General features: G+C 34.1%; 1 long non-coding RNA gene and 1 pseudogene across 1 annotated transcript; one reads left to right on the plus strand and one right to left on the minus strand.

Annotated features, from left to right (window-relative positions):
- Window positions 1-405: 405 nt before the first annotated feature.
- Window positions 406-1,971, plus strand: LOC148765938 (uncharacterized). Its single transcript, XR_016029113.1, has 2 exons — window positions 406-1,750; window positions 1,824-1,971. It is a non-coding gene; the product is annotated as an uncharacterized LOC148765938 (long non-coding RNA).
- A 10,613-nt stretch (window positions 1,972-12,584) lies between these two features.
- Window positions 12,585-23,875, minus strand: LOC105961589 (polyphenol oxidase I, chloroplastic-like; annotated as a pseudogene).
- Between the last annotated feature and the right edge of the window lie 602 nt (window positions 23,876-24,477).

A 24,477-nucleotide genomic window follows, 5' to 3' on the forward strand; every position in this document is an offset into this window, starting at 1 on the left:
TCCAATCTCAATTTGCAGCTCTATTATTTCAGTGAAAACCAAATGGGATGTACGTTTTTTTGTTGCACTAAGCTTCAATGTTTTCTCATATTTTTTTAAGAACTGTATTTTAACTTTTTTAAGTTTCGACCTATTTATTTTATGTAGTAATTTTAATTTTAGTTAATTATTAACCAGTATAAAATAAATATACATTAATTAAATTATAAAATTCAAATTTGTGGTACGGTACGGTATTCCCATGGTACTGAAATACAATACCGCTACCGTACCGTATAATAGTGGTACGGTACTAATACCGTACCAAATGTAATGGTTACCGAAGTTTCGGTAATTTTTCGGTATTGTTTGGTAGGTATACCGTGGTATTCGGTAGGCGGTAATTATTTTCCAGCCCTAATTTACACTAATCCAACACTCAATGTGGATTAGTAATGTGAAGAGACACTCTTCCTTCTTCTTCTCTTTACACCTACACTCCCACTTGTCTTCTCTCCACCATCACCACCGGAGCACCACCACCTCCATCGGCCACCACCTCAATTTTCTTCAAGAAAAAAATATAGAAATTAAGATGCAAATCCCCTATATAAGTTTCACCCTTGAATATGCCAAAAACACCATAAAAAACACTTGCCCTCTTACGGGAGATCTAAACTCCTCCCAACTTGATATCAAAGCTCTCACCTTCTCCATTCAACTAGCTTGGATCAATTTTAGAACCACTTCTTGAAGGAGGTAACATTGTATTTTCATTTTCTTCTTCATTCTTTTCTTCCTCTAAAAACCCTCTTTTCTTTTGAAGGTTTTTCTTTCTTCAGCCAACACTCTTTGATAGGGAAGAAATCTCGAATTTCTTGCTGCAATTAAAGGGTATCATAGTATGGAAAAGAATTTTCAAAACTACTTAAAAGATTTCCTCACTTTTCGAAAAATTATGGATTTTTGTGTAAAATCCGAAATCTTGTGCTAATCTTGATATTTGTGTTCTTGCATGTCTAATCCACGTTATAATCTGTGAATCGAAGCATTTTGTGTTTAGAGATTTAATATTTCGAATTTTTGGGAATTTTGGAAAAAGAAAGTGAATTTTCAAGATTTTTGGGGTTGCATGTGTAGATCTATGAATCTTTAGGGCTAATCTGCAATTTCTTGAAGTTTCAGCATGAAAAATGTTTTCACCTTCAAAATCTCAGTAAGAGTAAGTGGAATTTTGTTACTTTCTATTCGGCCAGATGCGGCCCTGGCCCAGGGGCGAGCTGGGTCCAAGCCCAGAGCTTGATACTTATGTTTTTTTTTTTCCCCTAGTTTTCCTTTCTCCTCAATAATCTGAATCTGCCGTGTTTCTTTTAATTCCAATATTTCTTTTTCTCCCTATGTTACGCAATAAATTCAACGACAAACCCCTATCTTCAAGCCCTCAATTTATTTCTCCTTTTCTTTCTCAATCAATTCAACGGTAAATTCCTATATCCAAGCCCAAAAATTAGCTTCTCAAAGCAGATCTTGGATTTCCAAGATTTGTCTCTCCAAATTCTTCTTCTTCACAATGTCAATATATTGGATGTTTACATCAATATTTTTTCATGTTCAATTCCAAAGCAAAAGAGAAATTTAATTCAATTTCGTTCTCCCAAAGTGAATCAATAAATCTCAAAGAAAACGGTTGCATATTTTCGGGCGAAAGGACTCTAACAATTCCCGTCATCCTGCCGAAGGACGGGCCCCAACGATTTTCTTCGCTCTTACAGTAGGTTCTTTTTATTTTTTTATTTTTCACCCAACTATATAGTTTATGTATTAAATTATATTTGTTTCTCCAGGTACTTATAGGAATTGAATTTTGAATTAGAAAACAAGTCTATAGATGTCAACAAGCATGTGAATTGCGAAACGAAGAAAACAAGCCTCTGAACTTCTATTTCTTCAGGTGTTATTGTTTCTTTATTTAATTTATTTTTATTTTGATTAGTAGTATACTAGTATTGTTGTTGAGTTTAAATTTTTCATTGAAATTTTAATATGAGTCCTAAAAAACAAGACACCGGATTTAAAAAAAAAGGGAAAAAAAGAAAAGCAAGATGAGGAAGATGTGCATTTAAGAAAATCTATGGCTAAATGGATTTTCAAAAAACATGATAATTTAGGTGATGCAATAATTGAGAATTTAGATAATATTAAAGAGGGGAATGAATAGAATAAAAATTGTGTGAATGAAGAAATTGGTGATATAATTGAATCTGAGAATGAAGTTAATATAAATGAAGAAAGTGATAATGCATTTAACGAACCAAATTTGGATGTGGATATTTATGACCCAAGGGTATGGGATGGTTTAGATCCAAAGTTTAGAGATTTGCTTGTAGAAAAAGGTCCTAAAAGAGAATTAAATGTAGAATATCCTCTTGATAAACTTGGTAGGCATTTCTCCTCAAATTTTATATACGAGTATTATCCAATGGGGAAAAACATGATAGAAAGTGGCTAGTATATTCAAAACATTTAGATAATTTTTTTTGTTTTTGTTGTAAGTTATTTAAAACAATGCCGAGTAGAAGTTTATTAGGAAGCGAAGGAATTTGTGATTGGAAACATCTTAGCGAGAAACTTACACAACATGAAAATAGTAAAGAACATCTCATTAACTTAAGAACTTGTGTTGAGTTGCGAATTCGATTGAGCAAAAATAAAACAATTGACAGAGAAATACAAGAGCTAATTAAGCAAGATACTCAACATTGGAAACAAGTTATGCTTAGAATAGCTGCTACTGTAAAATGTCTTGCAATACATAATTTGGCATTTCGTGGCACAAATGAAAGGCTTAATGAAAATGCAAATGGAAATTTTTTGGGCTTAATTAAAATGATTGGGGAGTTTGATCCGGTAATGCAACATCATTTTCGACTAATTCAAGATAAAAAGATTCATTATCATTATCTTAGCCATAAAATACAGAATGAGTTGATACAAATTCTAGCTTCAAAAGTCAAAGATGCAATTATTGAAATAATACAAGAGGCAAAATATTATTCTGTAATCCTTGATTGTACTCCAGATGCAAGTCATCAAGAACAAATGACAGTAATTATAAGATGTGTACATGGTCAAATACTCCAATAAAAATAGAAGAGCACTTCTTATAATATAGAAATGTGGTTGATACTTCTGGATTCGGGATTTTCAATGAATTGAAATCTGTTTTAGCATCTCTTTCACTTGATATTGATAATGTTAGGGGGCAAGGATATGATAATGGCTCTAATATGAAAGGAAAAAAATATAGGTGTCCAAATAAGATTGCTCGACATTAATCCAAGAGCGTTTTACATGCCGTGTGCTTCTCACTGTCTTAATTTGATTCTATGTGAAATGGCAAACTCTAGTATCAAAGCAAAAAGTTTTTTTGGAGCATGTCAATGCATATATACTGTTTTTGCTAATTCCACAAAACGTTGGAATATTTTACTTGATTATATTGATGGATTAACTTTAAAATCATTGTCAACTACACGTTGGGAAAGTCATATTGAAAGTGTTAAAGCAATTTTATCTCAAGTTTCCCAAATTAGAGAAGCATTGCCTAAATTGGTAGAAATTAGTGATGATGCCAAACTGAGTAGAGATGCCGAATCATTAGCATTAGGGGAACTTTCAAAATTTGAATTTATACTATGTTTGGTTATTTGGCATGATGTTTTGCTTCGAATTAATGTAGTCAGTAGGAAGTTACAATCTGAAGATATATGTCTCGATGTTGCTGTTAAACAATTGGAATGATTGATTTCATTTTTTTGAGAATTATAGATTAAATGGATTAAATTCAGCCATTATAGATGCTAAGAAAATAGCAATTGATATGGAAATTGAGCATGTATTTGTTAAAAAAAGAAAACTTAGTAGAAAGAGGCATTTTGATGAAACTTTTAATAATGAGAGAGAACATACATCAGCAGAAGAATATTTTAGAACAAATTATTTTCTTGTAATAGTAGACAATGCTCCTTCTCAATTGAGGAGTAGGTTTGAACAATTGCAATTGTTTCAATCTATTTTCGGGTTTTTATTCAATGCAAAAAAAATTATTTCATTAGATAGTAAAGAGTTAAAGTGTCATTGTGAGAATCTAGAAAATGCCTTAAAATATGGTGATGTTTCTGATGTTAATGCTAGAGATTTAATTTTCTGAATTAGATGTGTTGCAAGCTATGTTACCAAGTGAATCATATAAAATAAATAAACCATGGAATTGCATTAAGATATTAGAGTTTGTAAAAAGTATGGATATGTTTCGAAATGTAATGGTTGCTTATAGAATATTATTGACTATTCTTGTTACTGTTGAATCGGCGGAAATAAGTTTTTCCAAATTAAAATTGTTGAAATCTTATTTGAGAAGTACAATGGCTCAAGAAAGGCTTAATGCTTTAGCAATACTATTTATTTTCATATGATAGTATAATTGATGAATTTGCTTCTAAAAGTGCAACAAGAAGACATTTTAAATGATACTTTGATTGTTTTTGTTTTTTCTTATTATTTTGTAGGTGATGCTTAATTGCGGTGATCAAGCTACAAAGAAAATGGATGATAACTTGACGTTGGTTGCTTCTGTGTATCGTGTGATCTTACTAGTTTTGTTTTGTTTTTTTGTTTTTTTGTTTTTTTTTTAGTTTTGCTTTTTTTTTTTGGGTTAGGGGTACTCTTTTTCCTTCTTAGGGGTTTTGTCCTAACGGGGTTTTCCCTAAGAAGGTTTTAACGAGGCCCAAATAATTATAACCCATTTTTCTGTAAACTCGTTTTATTGTAATGAACCTACGACGTATGAAAGAAAATTATACGTTTCATTAGTTTAGCATATGTTTAGAGAAAATTAATTAAACTCCTTACCAGAGGGCACATTTTAAATTTTTCGCCCAGGGCCTTCAAATCGTCCGGACAGGCCCTCTATTCGTCCATAGTTTGGAATTAATATTTGTTGGAAAAATCACTTTTTGGCTTCAACACTACTTGTTGAGTATTTTAATTTTTATAAATTAGATTTTTGAGGAAACTGGAAAATTCTTTTTGCATCTGTTCATTTAGTTAGTTAGGCAGCCTATAATTAAATTTGAGAATTTTTAGAGGATATTTGCTATTATTTCGAAATATTGGTTGTGCATATGTCATAAATGGAACTTTTGTGTTTTAATCATTATGCCTTGTGTATTAATTGTGAGAATGTGAATTTGTGGTTATAAATCTGCAGCTGAACTATGTTAAGGGGCTGTAGGAATTTTTAATACATTTAATGAATAAAAGTGGGAGAAATCTCATTAATGAAAAGATAAAGATGTTGGTGCTTTAAGGGCATGGTGTGATAATTTAATGCCATTTGAAGTGTGTTTTGGGGGCTGCATGTTGTGTGTATATATATGTGTGTGCCGTGTGTGTGTGCCGTTGTGTGTGTAATTTATGATATATATAAATATATAATAGGGTTAATATGCCAAGAGTCCCTTAAATGAAACCTAATTTGAACTAAATGACAACCTTATATTCAATCTTTTAATTAAATCCCTATTTTAAAATAATATATGACCCACATCCCTAATTTTTATTTTATCCCTAGTTTGCCCTTATACCCTAAATATAATATCCCACGTTTATTCAACTAATCATATTTTTTTTTTGTTTTCTCTCTCGCATCTCGCCGCTCCCTCTCCCTCTCGCCTCTTCTTCTCAGATTTTTTTTTTTGTTTTCTATCTCGCCTCTCGCCGCTCACTCTCCCTCTCCCTCTCGCCTCTTTATCTTCCGGCAAGGCGTTGTGGTGGTCGAGGCGACGGCGGGGGGTTGTGGTGGTCGTGGCGGTGTTGGGGGTTTGGGGTGGTCGAGGCGGTGTTGGAGGGCTGCGGTGGTCGGCGGTGTTTGGGGGCTGCGGTGGTCGGCGGTGTTGGGGGGCTGCGGTGGTCGGCGGTGTTGGGGGGCTGCGGTGGTCGGCTGTGTTGGGGGCTGCGGTGGTCGGCGCTGTGGGGGGCTGTGGTGGTCGGTGGTGTGGGGGGGGGGGGCTGCGGTGGTCGGCGGTGTTGGGGGCTGTGGTGGTCGGCGGTGTTGGGGCCTGTGGTGGTCGGTGGTTGGGGGGGGGGGGGGGGGGGGGGGGGGGGGCTGCGGTGGTCGGCGGTGTTGTGGGGCTGTGGTGGTCGGCGGTGTCGGCTTCTAGGGTTTGACGGCTGCTGTGTTTACGACTAGGGTTGGCGAGATTGGGTGTTGTTGGGTGCTAGGGTTTGGTAGTACACCGTAGTAGACTATAGTACACCGTAGTATATTTTGTATACTTTGCTTTTAGGGTTTAGATAAGTAAACTATAGGAGATCATAGTACACTGTAGTACACCATAACCATACTATATCATAGTATACCATAGTGTTTCATAGCCTTCTACAATTTTGACAACAGATAAAATTAAAAAAATGTAAATTGAATAAAAAAACGAAAAAAACAATTTTTTTTATAATTTTCAATATTATGTTGGAAAAAAAAAGATTTTTTTATGTTTTTTATAATAGTGTAAAAATGATATAATTAGATTTTTATAATAATGAAAACAATACGACATGAAAAAAAAAAGAAATATGTAGAAAAAAGAAAAAGAGAAATATGTTCTACGTAAAAAAATAATAAAAAAATGTTAGATGGAAAAATGAAAATGATAAATGCTGTTACAATATTATTTGATGTATATTACAATTTTTATTTGTTAAGGGCATTTTTGGAATAAAATTTATAAAGGATGTGAAGCAAAGATTTAGTTAGACTTGTCATTTAGTTCTAATAAGTTTTGTTACTAGGGACCTATATCTTAAGCCCCCTATATAATATGATGCTATAATAATTTGTGAATTATGTGCTATACTTAAGTGGTTATATATATGTGTGTGATTGTCGTGTATATATGTATATTATGTGGATAATTGGATTTTGTTTGTATGCTCGTTGATTGATATTTGTGATGTCGTAAAGTGGTCATTTCTGTATTAGAGTTTCATTCGTCTCATGGTCTTGCATAAAAAGAGATTTCATTTTTACGAAAGGAAAGGTTAATGGAATGCTTGGGTTGGATAAGTCGGGATACGGGGGGCCGGTATTCCAACCATAGTTACTATAGATAAAGGGGTGGTTTGATTCCACCAAAAGAACGGGCTCAGAATAATATGCTTATCATCCAAGTAAAGAAGTTAATTTTTCACGGATCCGAACAACAGAAAATGTTTTCATTCATGCATTTGTATGAAAAGGGTAATTTGGTAATTTTCCGTATTTGAGTCGATTTACGTGCTTAGATTGGAATTAAGTGTGTGTGTGTGTGTGTGTTCGTTTGCCGACGAATGGTAAGATGTGATGCTTATGTGTATTTATTAATATAAGTACGTAAAACCATATTTTAAAACCTCGTTATCCATTCGGATTTCTTACTGGGCTTAATAGCTCATATATATACTTCCTTGATTGCGGGTAGTAGTAGTAATCGCTCGCCGGAATGGACCGAATAGTGGATCGAAGTCTTGGCCGGAGCTTTTGACGATCGTACGAGGGGTCTATAAATTATGCTAGTAGTATTTTGGTGATCTAACTAAAAATAATTTCCGTATTTCGTTTCCCTAAACGCTAGTATTTCCTTGCTAGGGGAATTAAACTCTTAATTTAGTATGGGCCTTATTTTGGAATATTAATATAGTTGGTCCGCTTATTTTAGTAATTGTATTTCTTACCCGAAAACCTTTACTCACCAAATACCTTTAAACTCTGATTTCTTTTCGAACCAAAAATGAAACCTATAGTTATATAAATGTAGCACTCGAATAATACTCTCCCCTTTCCAAAGTTATTTTGAAACGAAAAGTTTAGACGACCAAAATAACCCTAAGAAAGTTTTCGAAATTCTTAAGGATTCCCAAGGCTTTCAATGTCCTAAAAACAGATTTTTATTAATTACATTTTGGTCCTACTCGAAAGTTTTAAAAATTTCAAAGAGATCCTTTTGCGTCCGCTATCTAAATAAAGTATTCCGATAAACCGGTTCCGTAAATCGATCGATTTAAGTCGAACATAAAATTTGACACATATCTAATGCAAAATCGGTAATTCTATTTCTTCATTTCCAACATTTCCGTATCTAATTCGATTTTACTGAATACCAATTTTCTTTTACATATAATTTTGTTAATTATTTTATACATATAATATTAATATTTATAATATAATTTAGTATGCATACACATATATTGCCGGTAAAGTTCGGGTTATTCGTGAATATAGTACGCTTTGTTCACCAAGTAAGTTTAATGTATATACTTGTAAAATGCGGGTTATTCGTGAATATAGTACGCTTAGTTCATCAAGTATGTACAATGTATAAACTGATAAAGTTAGGGTTATTCATGGATAGTACGCTTTGTTCATCAAGTAAGTACAATGAATACACATGTGAAGTACAAGTTATTCGTGAATATAGTACGCTTTGTTCATTGATAAAGTATATGTTTGTCATTCATATAGTATTATTACACTCTATATATTATTGTGGGGCCAATGCATCCATATAATCGCATTTTAAGACACAATTCTTCATTTTAAGACTATTAAAAATGAATATAGACAATGTGGGAGTCGATCAATATCGATTATGGTAACATTTGAGGAAAATACTAGTTTTACACTTGAGCATTGTACACTTATATGAGTATCTTGTATAGTATATGAGTATCATGTATGAAATTCAACATATTTATGGGATCTTGTATTCCAAACGCAACAATCATGCTCACCCACCTTAGAATAATCATCTAAAACATAATTTATGCATCTCCCATACTTATTGATATCAATGCAATTGGTATAACTAAATTTATCACAAAATATGGTACGCTTTGTTCATCAAGTAAGTACAATGAATACACATGTGAAGTACAAGTTATTCGTGAATATAATACTCTTTGTTCATTGATAAAGTATATGTTTGTCATTCATATAGTATTGTTACACTCTATATATTATTGTGGGGCCAATGCATCCATATAATCACAATTTAAGACACAATTCTTGATTTTAAGACTATTAAAAATGAATAGAGACAATGTGGGAGTCGATCAATATCGATTATGGTAACATTTGAGGAAAATATTAGTTTTACACTTGAGCATGATACACTTATATGAGTATCTTGTATAGTATATGAGTATGATGTATGAAATTCAACATATTTATAGAATCTTGTATTCCAAACGCAACAATAATGCTGGCCCAATTTAGAATAATCATCTAAAACATAATTTATGCATCTCCTATACTTATTGATCTTTAAAGTGTCAATGAAATTGGTATAACTAAATTTATCACAAAATATGGTACGCTTTGTTCATCAAGTAAGTACAGTGAATACACATGTGAAGTACAAGTTATTCGTGAATATAGTACGCTTTGTTCATTGATAAAGTATATGTTTGCCATTTATATAGTATTGTTACACTCTATATATTATTGTGGGGCCAATGCATCCATATAATCGCATTTTAAGACACAATTCTTCATTTTATGACTACTAAATGTAGCACCCCCCTTCTAGTCGGGCGATAAATCGAACCGGTTTATCGGAATATTTATTAAACTAGCGGAAGCAAAGGATCTCTTTGTAATTATTGAAACATTGGGATGGGGCGAATATGCAATTATTAAAAATATCTTCTTTTGGGTATTGAAGGCTTTGCATTTTCAAAAAGAAAATACTGTTGGGTTACTTTGGCCGAATAAAAGTTTCGTTTGGAAATAAGTTTCGAGGGGAGGTTTCTCATTCGAGTGCTACATTCTCACTAATCATTTTTTTTTTCGGTTCGAGAAGAAATCAGAGTTCCAAAAGGTTATTTTGGTGAATAATTCGAAAATTCCTAGCGAAGGCATGAAATTAGTAAATTGCGAAACTTACTATATTAAAGTAGGAATTAAGTACGAGTCATAACGAAAATGAGTTCAAAAGTACGAAAAGAAAATGTTACGGTTTAAGGTTACACCACCAAAAGAAAATAACCAAAAGTCTAGCATCGTTCATAGGTCCTCGTACGTCTTCCAAAACTCCGGGCAAGACCTCGATCCACTACTCGATCCATCCCGGTTGAGGATTACTACTACCTGCAATTAAAAGACATCTATATGAGCTATAAAGCTTAGTAAGAAATCCGAGTATTATCGAACTTTGGAAATACGTTATATATAATATATAATATTGTATACCCGTTCTTACCCACGTTTGGCACAACAACACAAGGCAATCGGTCAAATCACATATCTCACGAAAACACATCATTTAACAAGATCACGTAATTATGCAAAATGACTAAAATGCCCTTTTTGTGAAAATCATGAAAAACACATTTTTCGGTTTATCGGATCCGTGAAAGATTAATTTCTGTACCAGATAACAAACCTGTTACGAGCCCGTTTTCACTAAGTGGAATCAAACCACTACCACAGCATCCTAGTTGGATACCGGCCCACTATATCCGCGTTGTTTATTACCCGATATTCCATTAATCGTTCAAACAAAAATCATTTAATGCAACTTTTCGAAATAATGCTATAACCCACACATGACATCACAAATATCAATCAAGTGCCACAATTCACACAAATATCACAATTTACCACATAATTATGATTTGGGCAAAAATCCCAAATCCACACACATGAACACACAACCACACACGGCACACACACCATGCATGATCAGCACCCACACATTCATACATTTTCAGCACACACACGTGCACAATCAACACATTAAACACCACTAATTACTCATCAAAGCAAGCTCAAGAACAAATACCTTTTTACCTTCATTTAATGGACTTATTACCACATCTAGGTAATAATCCATTTCAATCAATTTCCCACAGCCATTTAACACATCCAACAGTAATTAAAGTACCAAAATACCAAAATTCATCACTCATCACCATTAAATCAAGAACATAAACATTAAAGCACAAAACATGTTAAATGGTATGCAAATTGTCCTAATTTCGAAATATTAGCAAACTAATTCCAAAAATTCCCAATTTAAATCCTAAAACTCCTAACTGACTCAAATTCCAGATTCTGAAATAAATTTAAATTTTCACAAAGTTTCGAATTTTCTTGGAATTAAAAACTAGGAAAATCCTTTTTTTCAATTTAAAAATCCAAAACTCTAATATAACTCTAATAAATTTAAAAAATTGTTAATAATCGGAATCATATAGTGCATCGTTGAGGAATTATGGGTGGCAATTCTTGCATAGTGGAAGATAAAATCCGTGACCTCTTTTCTCTGCTTAATTTGCGTATTTGTTAGCTTTTTTTAGATAATTTGGATAATTTAGTTTAAAAAAAAAACCTCAGGACTACTTGATAAGATCGATCACAATTGTGAAATATTTGGTAGTTATAAGCATTTAGACAATTAAGTATTTTATTTGAGTTCGACATCCAACTTTTAGGAGTCCGCTATTACTATTTGTTTGCAGTACGTGCAGATACAATTATCAACAACTGGAAATCCTCCATAACAAAAATAAGAAATGAGGAGGAGGGAATCCACGGGTACAATCCCTTTCCAATTACTCAAAACCGCCCATCGCGCGCCTAGATTACGTGCTGCAAAAATTTGAATTTCTAGAAGAAATTTTGAAACGAAACGCCATTTCGGCCGAAGAAATGAAAATGTACAAATTTCTTCAAAATCATGATTCCAACATGCTGCTGGACAATAATGTTTTCAGGGTTTTAATGTATATTTGTAGTTTTAATAATGATTCTAATATATATTTGTAGTTTTATACAAAATATTTTTTCTTGACAGGAAAGTTGAATAATGAAACATATTTTAGAAGCTTTTCAAAAAGACAACTTTGTCACATGTGTTTTCACATCTCGTTGCCCAATTCATAATTGCTGATTTTTTTACTACTAGATAGGAGTGTTCACCCATTCCGTAAATCGATCGATTCAAGCCGACCATAAAATTTGACACATATCTAATGCAGAATCGGTAATTCTATTTCTTCATTTCCAACATTTCCGTGTCTAATTCGATTTTACCGAATACCAATTTTCTTTTACATATAATTTTGTTAATTATTTTATATATGTAATATTAATATTTATAATATAATTTGACAGACACAATAATCGAATTTGAACTATTTTTTAATATTTTTAATGAAATTATACGGTAATTCAGTAATTTACCGAACCAAACCGTATATTTTTGTTCGGTAACCGGTATTCAATTTTGATACGGAACGACCACCCCAATTGCTAGACGATCTAGCAAACAGTAGCTAATACCAAAGTAACACTTGACACACAAATTAATTAGTGACACATAATTTATTCAGAAACCAAAGCAAGGAAGATCCAAAAGCAACCTACGGAAATTAAAACGCAAGATCATATCACACACGATTTCACAGCGCAAGGAAACCTTATTCCACACATCGATCGCAAACATAGGAAAACAATCGGAAGCAAACACGAGCATGCATATCGAAATCATGCATCAATTCGAAACTAATGATCAACTACCGGCAGCCGGTTTAGGTGGATTCTCGACGATCTTGATACTACCAATGGTAACACCGGGGCCTTGATGCCTCGGCACCAGCGTCACCACGATGGTGTCGTCGTCATCGATATCCATGTCATCGTAGAGCTCAGTCAGCTTCAGCTTAATGGAAGAGGTCGAACTATTATTGTTCGCAGATTTATGCGGCACCTGCGTGTACGTGCCCAAGTACGCGGCCTTGTCGAGCTCGCCGGGGTTATCGTCCTCGTCGTTCACAAACACGTCAAACTTGAGCAGCTTCGTCGTGTCGACCTTGATATCCTCGAGCACCAGCAACTCGTCTGCTTTCCCCTTCTTCGTCTTGTCCACCTGGAACCTCACCACTCCGTCAAGCGTCAGAGGGAACAGCTTGTTGGGAAAATCGGTTAAAAATTGAGTCATGAACAATTTTTTATCAAAGTTATTGTACGGTCTAATTAAGTATATAAATGAATTTTGGATTAGAACCAATTTTGTGGTGAATGAAAAATTACTAGTCCAAATATAAGGAAAGTAGGATTTTGAGTTATCCCACATTGGAAAAGTAGAGAAGTACTGAGCTGTATATATATCAAAAACATTAGGTCATGGGCTTTTAACCCTTATTACTCGAAGCCCATCTCGATTGATCTGACTGGTCTGAATTGGTGCGGCCGAACAAATGCAAACCATTCGGCTCAACTCGAAATGGTGCAACCACTCCCAATTGGCTCAACTCGAAATGGTGCAACCATTCAAACAAAAGGTACCTTTGAAATGGTGCAACCATTCAAACAAAGGTACCTTTTTGCTCCAAAGGACACTACTTTTCGAACCTTATAAATAGACCCTAACTTTCCCACAATTCCTCACTTCAATCCAAAAATAAGCCTACTGCATATTAAGCCTACCCTTCACAGATTCTCTCGAAAAGTTCTACACAGAGTACAGTTCGTCGTACTTGGGATTTGGAGTGCTCCTATTCCAAGCCTTGCCGTTGTATCTATGGAGACAATTTCCATTTAATCCGTTAGCACCGTTGCGGGGAAATTTCGTCTTAAGGACAGAGTCAACTCGCCTCGGCAAATTTACGTTCATTGCAGATAATCTTTTCATATTTTCACTAATTAATTTGTTCAACCAATTTACTAAATTCACTACCCGTTTTATGCATCGAGAACAACAATCTTAAGACGAAATATTGTGATTTAGTAAATTGTGTTTTCTGCACACGTTGGTAAACGGGATGGAGAAGAAGATAGTCTGTCAAAAATCAAGAAGTTACAAAATACAATTGGAGAAAGTTCATTTTCGGACAGAACATGTAGTCCACAGTCCTGCCCCATTTCGAAGGTGTTAAAGTTCGAACATGGCAAATTAACATTTCACAAAAGTTGAACTTTCCAGAACATGTTAAATCATCACAATCCGAGCTTTCCAGAACATGTTAAATCATCACAATCGGAGCTCGTACGAAAGTTATGACGAAAATACGAAAGGGTGGCAGAACTGCCGATGCACCTTTTCATATACAACCGTTCGTGACCAATGCGACTTGTCGCATATTAAATGCCTCACAAATTTCCAATGCACGAAATTTTGTTGATAGAAGACTGAGTCGAAGAATAATGATCAGGTTTTATATTATTTTCGATCCATGAATATTATTTAATATTTTTTTTGTGGTTCCATTGTAGGTGCATTTTTACAGCACACCTATTCCGACTTCGAGGCTTATTTTGATCATGATCTAATCCGAATCTCTGAAAACGTAAAACATAAAAGTTGTAGATAATTTTGTTGGCTATTCGGATCATATTGAATCAACATAATCGGACTTCAGACGGATGAGATATGAATAAATCATTCAGCACTGCCATAATATTGACACGATTTGGTGCTACCCACAAAATCTTGAATTGACGAACATATAATTTATCGGGTACACTTTTTAATTATAAGATATCTATTTGTGAAATGCTATATGATATAATGGTGGATTATTGCATGATAGTTTAATTTTCTATGTGGAAGCATGGTAAACCATATACAATATATATGCTTAATGGATGTTCATTATGTTTGTGTATGTACATTAATAATAGAAATATTTTTATCCCAAATAAAATAAAGTGATAGCGTATGTGCTAATTATTTGAATAAGTTTATTATAAACCGCATGATAAGTGTTATACTAATGACATTTCTCATGAAAATCCAATATTTATCTGCATAAATTGCTTATAGTTTGATATGGGATTAACTTTCTCCCAATTTTCATTTGATATGGAACTGTCCGGTTGATTGATTTTCGAATATGTGAGTACGTGATCTTATTAACGTTTTTATTATTGTCATGATCGATTAGACTTGTCTCGTATATTAAGTATGAGTCACTTAGTAAGAGGAATATTATTATACATATTATTATTTGCGCAAGCCATACTAATTCCTTAGAATTGTGTTTGCATGGACATGCATTGATTACGTGCTATAGAATTTTTATCAATTCATTATGTTGGACATGAATTTATTTATGCCATGAAATATTATGTTCAAATTTGATGTTATTATATACTCGTGTGTATACTATGTATATGTTGATATAATATGCTTGATATATTGTTTCTTTCAACTAGTACGAAAGACGTGTTCACATGTCAAATATTATGTTTATTATAATATTGATGTACATATGTTTTATATATATGAATCATACTACGGTTTAATTAATAGCATGATTTGAAATAAAAAAGAAAGAAAGAGAAGCTCAATTCATGAGAGCACATGAGTAGTTCTTGTCTCAAGAACATAAAAAAAAAAAAAAAAGATCGAGTCGTTGGGTTCGATTTGATTTGATATCACATTTGCAAAATAATGATCTACAATGTGAATGGATGAGATCGGATTTTGATTTTTCAAAGATCCAAAATAGTTGTTAACAACAATGGATGTTTTGTTGAAATAAAATTCGAGCAGTTTAATTAAGAGCTCGTTTTGTAGAATTAAATCGTTGGATTTGACTGAATTTTGAACAGCATGTTTAGGACATGCAATCCTAAATTATGAATGATTAAGATTAGAATTTATATATTCTAACTTTAATGTTGAATAGTGGAGATCAACCACCATTTGAAGAGATTAATATTCTCTTGTTTATTGACAAGATTTAAGTATCTTGACGAATTTTCTCTTTTGAGGAAAAGGAAGAAATCTTACTATCTCATTTGTTGACAAGATTTAAGTATCTTGAGAAGATTTCTCTTTTTGTGATTTCTTGAAATACAATTTCTTTTGTAATTAAATCATATTGGTGATCCAATATATTTCTCTAACTAAAGAAGAAATGTATTTTGTTACATTGTGTATCCTTATTGATAAATAAAATAAGGATTTCAAAGCATTTAAATGCTATCTGAATGAAAGTTGGAAAATGCAACTTTGACAAATGAATTAAAAAATGAGTATTGAAACTCTTGAAAAAATTTATGGATATCATAATGATAAATTCTAGAATACATACTCTAGAATTTGTGGGGAAAATTAGACATTCCGAGCTAACCACATTAATATTTAGAAATGTGGGGGTCTTTAGGCCCTAAACACATAAATTAGATACTCCGAGCTAACCACATTAATATTTAAAAAATGTGGGGGTCTTTAGGCCCTAACCAGTAATCACATTAATATTTAGAAATGTGGGGGTGTAAGGCCTAGTATAATTAAGTGGATAAATAATGATTGTGCACAAGATAGTCACTCTTGATGCAAATTGATTATATTGTGTTTTCTTGTAAAATAAGAAAATAAATAAGTTCGTAATAAAAGAACTTATAAATGTGTAAGTGGTAAATCATCAAAGTGATGAACAACCAAGTTAATATATGTGTGAGTGGTAAATCATCAAAGTGATGAACAACCAAGTTAATATATGTGTGAGTGGTAAATCATCAAAGTGATGAACAATCAAGATACAACAAGATGGCAAAGAAAATCAATACGTTTAATTTTGATTTGATTTTATTAACTTATGAGTTATAAAATGAACGATGGACAATTGTCTTCTTTCAAGTAGTAAACCATTAAGGTTTAGATGGACTATTCAAAAGAAGAATTAAAATGGTGGTCCAATTAAGCTAAATTAAATAGCTATGGAAAATCTTGATTATTTATAACAAGATATTGAAACTCGTTAAGTGATTCTAAAGTAATATTTGATAAAATTGTGTTATCAAATAGTTCTCGTAATAACGAGTGTGACCAGTGTGTTTATATTAAAAGCACATGGAAGTGTATGTCCATAGACGACATTATAATCATGAGATAATGATCATGATATTATTTTGAACGTTGAGAAAATATTGAAAATAAAAATAAAATTATGTTTGATGTCAAATGACGAGGGTTTAGACGATGTAATCTTATAGATTAAAGTCACTAAAACAAAGATTGTCTTATTGAAAGTCTCATGTTGAGACACTACTAGAAAATTGATCTAGTTGTCTAAAAAACCAAGTGTTTACCTTGCCAAAAATAATGATGAACCATGGTTCAATTACAAATATTTTTGGATAGCTTGGCTGCATAATGAATTGCAAACTAGTAAATATGTAATTCCAAAATAAATAATCATTCAATGATATTATAAGGGTTCTTAGGTAATCTAAGTATCGCCTTTAAATGGATTACATTAAAGAAAATATCTTATTGTATTAGGAAAGTACATTGGATATTTGAGTCCACTAAGATTATGTATCTTGGAAATCCTCAAACAAAATTGAATAGCTCGATTCATGGACGAATTCGAATGTATAACTTGAGATAAGGTTAGAAAAGAAGTTGAATAAATTTCATAAAATTATTGGAGGATGTTCCGTGTTGGACTTAGTCGGTGTCTACAATTATGAATAAATTGTGATAACCAATCGGTTACGTTAAGGGCACAAACGACATGTATAATGACAAGTATCGATACACTCGTTCACATAAGACCATTAGGCAATTGATCTCAAAAGAAATAATATTGATTATGAAAATCAATGGTTAATAGCGGATCCGCGACTAAAAGTCAACTAAAGAGATCAAACATATTGCCTATCTAGGGGAATGGGATTAAAACCCATAAATTAAGGACAATCTTGGTGGTAACCCAACCATGCTGACTGGAGATCCCAAGAACTGGTTCAAAAGGAACAACTACGCTAAGAAAGTTCAGTTGAGCACTAAGGAACTCATTCCTAACTCATTCCCGCGAAAGATAATAGTGCTACCTACAGAGAGGGTAAAGGATAAGCGAAAGCTTTTAATGATTCCAAAATCTTGTAACAAAAGGTGAGGTATTGGCAGGATACCTTTAATAGGAGATCACCTATGTAAGTGTATGAAGTGAGGGCCGCTTCAAAAGAATTGACAAACACTTATGAATCCAAGATGTGTGTCCACGGCCAAAACGGACACAATCATGAGAACTAAGGAAATGTGAGAATAGTATTGTGTGGGTTGCATTGTCTTGGTTTACACGAACGGTTGACAGTTCAAGACATCGCGTTCACTACTCAGCCTAGTAAATCCGATGTAACTCCACTACGGAAGGTTCAAAGCTATATGCTACCTATCCCGATGCAATACTATTCGTGGGAACTCTAGAGAGAATCGACGCCCTCGTTTTCATTCATGTGGGGGATTGTTGGGAAAATTGGTTAAAAATTGAGCCATGAACAATTTTTTATCAATGTTATTGTACGGTCTAATTAAGTATATAAATGAATTTTGGATTAGAACCAATTTTGTGGTGAATGAAAAATTACTAAGGAAAGTGGGATTTTGAGTTATCCCACATTGGAAAAGTAGAGAAGTACTGAGTTGTATATATATCAAAAACATTAGGTCATGGGATTTTAACCCATTGGGCCCTTATTACTCGAAGCCCATCTCGATTGATCTGACTGGTCTGAATTGGTGCGACCGAACCAATGCAAACCATTCGGCTCAACTGGAAATGGTGCAACCACTCCCAATTGGCTCAACTCGAAATGGTGCAACCATTCAAACAAAAGGTACCTTTGAAATGGTGCAACCATTCAAACAAAGGTACCTTTTTGCTCCAAAGGACACTACTTTTCGAACCTTATAAATAGACCCTAACTTTCCCACAATTCCTCACTTCAATCCAAAAATAAGCCTACTGCATATTAAGCCTACCCTTCACAGATTCTCTCGAAAAGTTCTACACAAAGTACAGTTCGTCGTACTTGGGATTTGGAGTGCTCCTATTCCAAGCCTTGCCGTTGTATCTTGGGAGACAATTTCCATTTAATCCGTTAGCACCGTTGCGGGGAAATTTCGTCTTAAGGACAGAGTCAACTCGCCTCGGCAAATTTACGTTCATTGCAGATAATCTTTTCATATTTTCACTAATTAATTTGTTCAACCAATTTACTAAATTCACTACCCGTTTTATGCATCGGGAACAACAGCGTCGCCGCTTTCGGTGCGGCGGCGGAGCTAGCCCTGTTGATCTTCGCCCTAGCCGACTGGCGCGGCGGCCGGTAGTCCAGCCACGGCAGATCGATCCTCTCGAAATCGTACCCCATTCGTAAGTTGTCCAAGCAGTCCTTCACCGTAACGCGCACCAACTGCGCGTTCTCGTCGTAAAATAAGAAAGCAGTATTCAAGAAATCAGTGTCTATGATCCTCTTGTCGGGGACTTTGTTGCTCGGCAGGAAGTACTGCCACAGCGTCCACGTTGGCGTAGTGGCTGTAGAAGAGCGGGTCCCGCCCGACAGAGTAGATGTTCCCCATGTCTTCACCGCTGGGCTGATCCTTGACATCTCCGACCCACGCGTGGACGGATGTGTGGGAGCCACGGTCCGAGGAACCCGCCGCCTTGTCCGAGCTCTCGTCACCCTCGCAGTAAGCCTGCCCCATGAAGTCGTTGGCGTCAGAGTTGCTGTCATCTCGCAGTACATGATGGTGAGGTTGTTGGCCACCACTTGGAGAGTGTCGGTGCTGTTCGTAAGGCCGAGATCCACCACCGCCGGCGGCAGGTGTTCCTGGTTGCGCTTCTTGTCATAGAGGGAGGATTTAGGGTCAACGAACATAGGCGGCATTGTCATGCCTTTAGGGTTATCCCAGTTTGTATTTGGAGCGGGTCCAAGAATCGATGGGCACGACTGATGTTGGTAGGGTGCGCGTTAGGGTTGAGATGCGCTATGAACACTATGTAGCCGTAGTGCTGCATAGGGTGACGGTTAGGTCCGCGACATCCGCGACGGTTGGATCAGCCACCCCGCGCTGATAACGCGAACTGTTGGGCGGACAGTTCGCATTGGAGGCGTAGAAAACAACAACGGTCTGCTTAGGTTCAGCAAGTCTATTTTCTTCCATGTGGAGAAGCAATTGAGTCTGTAGAAAAGTGGGAAGGGGATTTTGAAAAGAGATGAGATTGCGACGGTCCCGCAATTTTTTGGAAGGCCGTGTAGGATTTGTAGAACGAGTTGTTTGTCGAAGATTGGATTTTCAACATCGGCCATGCTGTCCGCCGTGGTTTTGATTATTTGACAATAATCGTCAATAGAGAAAGTGACTTTCTTGAGGGACTTGCATTTCTCTTCAATTTGAATGGCCCGATAGTCTTTATTGTCGGTGAAGAGAGAGGAGATGGTGGTTCAGATATCACTGGCTGTGGATGTTTTGGAGAGAACCACGTTGAACAAATCATCGGAGATGGTGCCGTAGATCCAAGATTGGATGAGATAGTCGGCGCGTTGCCATTCATCGGCGGAGATTGAGTCGGGTTAGGGTTTTCCATGGAGAAGATCGGAAAGGCAGAAACGACCGACGATAATTGTGAAAAAATGGTTCCACTTTTGGTAGTTGGGATTTTTGAAATCTAGGATAACGGGGATGAGAGATTTAATATTGGAGATGGCATGAGAAAGGTGGAAAGGATTGAGAGGGGCGGTGGGGGGAGTAGCTTCGTCACAGGCCATGGAGAAGAAGAGAGAGCCGGCTGAGGGGAGGGTGGTGGTGACTGCTAGGTTAACATAGTGTCTGATACCATATAGGACAAATCGAGTTGGAGAAAGAGACAAATTATGTCTCTCACGTATATTATTAATATATATCGTTACATGTAGAAAACCCTAACCTATTACCAAGCTGTAAAAAGCGGTAATCGGGTTCGAGTCGGTCAGGCACCGACTCACGACTAATCGGTGCGGCGGTGATTAATCGGTGATAAATCGGAAATAAATCGGTTTTTAAAATTTAATATAATATATTTCTAAATATTATTTATAAATACTCTAAACATGTATAAAAAGATATTTCAACATAATTATATCTCCATCATGTATATATCCTAATAACATAATAAAAGTTTAATAATTATAAGATCATAATACATAATATCCTTATAAAATATAAATAAAAAAGGCGAATTTTTTGAATTTACATTTGTTCCTGACCATTCATAGCATACATCATTAGTTATTTAACAATAACAATTAACTTACACAAAATAAGGCATAAACTCATATTTTCTTTTATTAAAATCCCAAATTTTATTTTGAATTTTTGCCATCGAGTTTGACCCGCCTTAAAGGTTTGACCGCCCCAGACCGCCTCAGATCGCCTAAAACCGCCTCACAGGCAAAAAACCGTTCTTTCAAATCTTTACACTAAAATCGTAAAGGTTTTGGACCGCCTCCGCCTCGGAGACCGATTAATCGGCCGCCTCGGCCGATTTTTAGAACACTACCTATTACACAAGGTAACTAAGAGATATACATGCCAAGATTACAATATATATATATATATATATATATATATATATATATATATATATATATATATATATATATATATATATATATATATATATATATATATATATATATACCCATATATATATATATATATATATATATATATATATATATATATATATATACATATATATATATATACATATATATATATATATATATCGATAATAAATAATAATAATAATAATAGTAATAACAATAATAGTCAATAATATATATACGCTAATACATTATTCACGTGTTTTTATTTTTATGTTTTGGATACTCCCTTCGGTACATAATTTATAGGGGTCTTTACAAATAAGCCCATCAATGGGTACTTATTTATAAAGAGATCAAGACAAAAAACTCTTTTACAAATAAGTCCGCACGTGGTCCAGATTTTTGTAAAGGCCTAAAATAACCCCTCATACTTTAATATGCTCCAATTTCATCCTTAACTTTCTTTAACCTCAATTTGACCCTAAATTTCACAAATTATTCAATTTTGACCCAAAACTTTTTTTTTTCAAAAAAAAAAAATTTCAAAAACTTTTTTTTTCCAGCCGGATTCCGGCGTTGACCGGCGGCCAACGCCGGTCTCCGGCGTTGACTTTTCAAATATATTTTTTTTCTTCTTTTCTATCTTTCTGTAACCTTTTTTTTTCGTTTAAACATCAATATTACTGTGATTAACAGTAATATTAACTATATTACTGTTAAACACAGTAAAATGAAACTAAACTACAGTTTAACACAGTAATATTGCTATATTAATCTCTAGCACAGTAATATTAACATAACAAAACTCATTATTATTGTGTAATAGAGTAATATTACTATGTTGACTGTTCAACAAATGTAAACATAATAAAAAACCAAAAGAATTAATATTACTGTGAGTGACAGTAATATTACTATAACAACAGTAATATTACCGTCAACCACAGTAATATTACAATAATAGAAAGTAATATTATTACGTTACTCCATGAATAACACAAACAAACAAAAAATCCAAACAAAATAATAATATTGATGTGGTTGACAACAATATTACTATAACAACAGTAATATTACCGTCAACCACATTAATATTATTGTGTTTACAGTAATATTACAATAATAGACAGTAATATTATTACGTTACTCCGTGAATAACTTAAACAAAACAAAAAACCTAAAAAAAATAATAATATTGATGTCGTTGACAGTAATATTATTGTGTTTACAGTTATTTTACTGTCAACGACAGTAATATAATAACGTTGACTTGTCAACAAATCAAACAAATAAAAAAAAAAACAACAAAAAATAAAAAATAATAATATTACATTAATTTACTGTCAACGGCAGCACAATTACATAAATGTATTGTCAATGGCAATACAATTACGTTAATTTACTGTCATTGACAGTATAATTATGTTAATTTACTGTCAGTGACAGCAAAATTACGGTCAACGTTTAGCGTCGGACGTAAAAAAAAAAAAAACCAAAAAAAAAAATACTTAAAAAACACTAAAAAAGTCAACGCCGGAGACCGACGAAAAAATCCGGTAGAAAAGAAAAGAAAAAAGCAAAAAAAAAAAAGTCAACGCCGGAAACCAGTGAAAAAATTTGAAAGAAAAAAAAGGGTGAAATTGAATAATTTGTGAAATTTGGGGTCAAATTGAGATTAAATTAAGTTAAAGGGTGAAATTGGATCATATTAAAGTATGCTAAAAAAAAGTTAAAATTGAATTTTTGTGGTCAAAATTGGATTTTTGTGGACAAAATTGATTAAATTGGGGTTACAATTAAGAATTGGGTATAAATGGTTGAGGGTAATATTGAGATATACATGAGTGTTTCCTTTATTTATAATATATATTAAAGTGATGGGCTTATTGGTGAAAGACATATAGCCCCTAAACCTAGAATAATAAACATGCTTGGTTGGGGACTTTATCTAAAAAACCCCTGATTTATACAGCGCCAGATGGTGCAATTGATGATTTTAAATTACATAAATAATTGAAATAACGCCACGTGATGCTATTAAACTGTTTTAGATAAAGTAATAATTCATTAAAAAAAAGGGAAAATTAGAGAAAACTCCCCATTTAGGAAAATGAGTTAAGGAAACATCCTCTCCCAAAAATAATTAGAGAAAATCTTCTTAGCTAATATTCCACCCAAGTGATATTTTCGTAATTCCAAAACTACCCTTAATTGTCTACTATATATACTCTTTCAAAACCCTAATCTTATTTTATCTTCTCCCGTCTTTTCTCTGCTTTTTTTTCTCTCTATTATACTTTTCTCTCTCTCAATTCTTTAGGTTATTCTCTCTTGATCGGAAAATGAAGAACCAACCACTGACATCACCGCCACAACAACGATGCCAATTCCGTTGAAGCAGTCGTTGTCGTTACCGTCTCCGTTGCCGTCCCCGTCGGGGTCATCGTCGTTGCAAATCTTAACAAAATCCATAAAGATGATGATGATTATGATAGCGATTCTGAGTTTGAATGCCACGATTGCTACATCGGCGGCGAAAAGAGGTAAAATTGTCGATTTGTCGCGGGAATCGGATTTTGATGGGTGGTGGTTCTACTTTGGTTGGTGGTGCGAGTTGTGATTTTATTTATATATTTGTAATAAAAAAAAACGTCATAATGTCAAAGTAAGGTGGTGATGGTGTGTTGTGGCGGCGGTGTGATGACGATGGGGAGGCAGATTTAGGCGGAGGATGGCGCGTGTAGAGAATTTCGCGCAGGCTGAAACCTTAATCGACTATGTACATGTTCATAGTCGATTAAGCTAATCAACTATGCTCTGGTAGTCGATTAAGGTTCATCGACTCCAATTTTTTTATTTTTTTAATTTTTTGCTTATTCAAACGAATTGCATAAATCATTTATAATGTTTGTGTATTTTTTGTTTTTGTAATATATAGTTGATTTTGTATTTTTTCGCAGTTGTGATTTGTTTTTTTTTAGTAGCAGATAATTAATCGACTATGCTTCACATCATAGTCGGCTTCGTTGACTCCAATTTTTTATTTTTTTCAAATTTTTTTATTGATTCCAATT

Source organism: Erythranthe guttata, chromosome 13, assembly GCF_056151865.1.
Source record: "Erythranthe guttata isolate IM_541 chromosome 13, IM_541, whole genome shotgun sequence".
Taxonomy (NCBI): domain Eukaryota; kingdom Viridiplantae; phylum Streptophyta; class Magnoliopsida; order Lamiales; family Phrymaceae; genus Erythranthe; species Erythranthe guttata.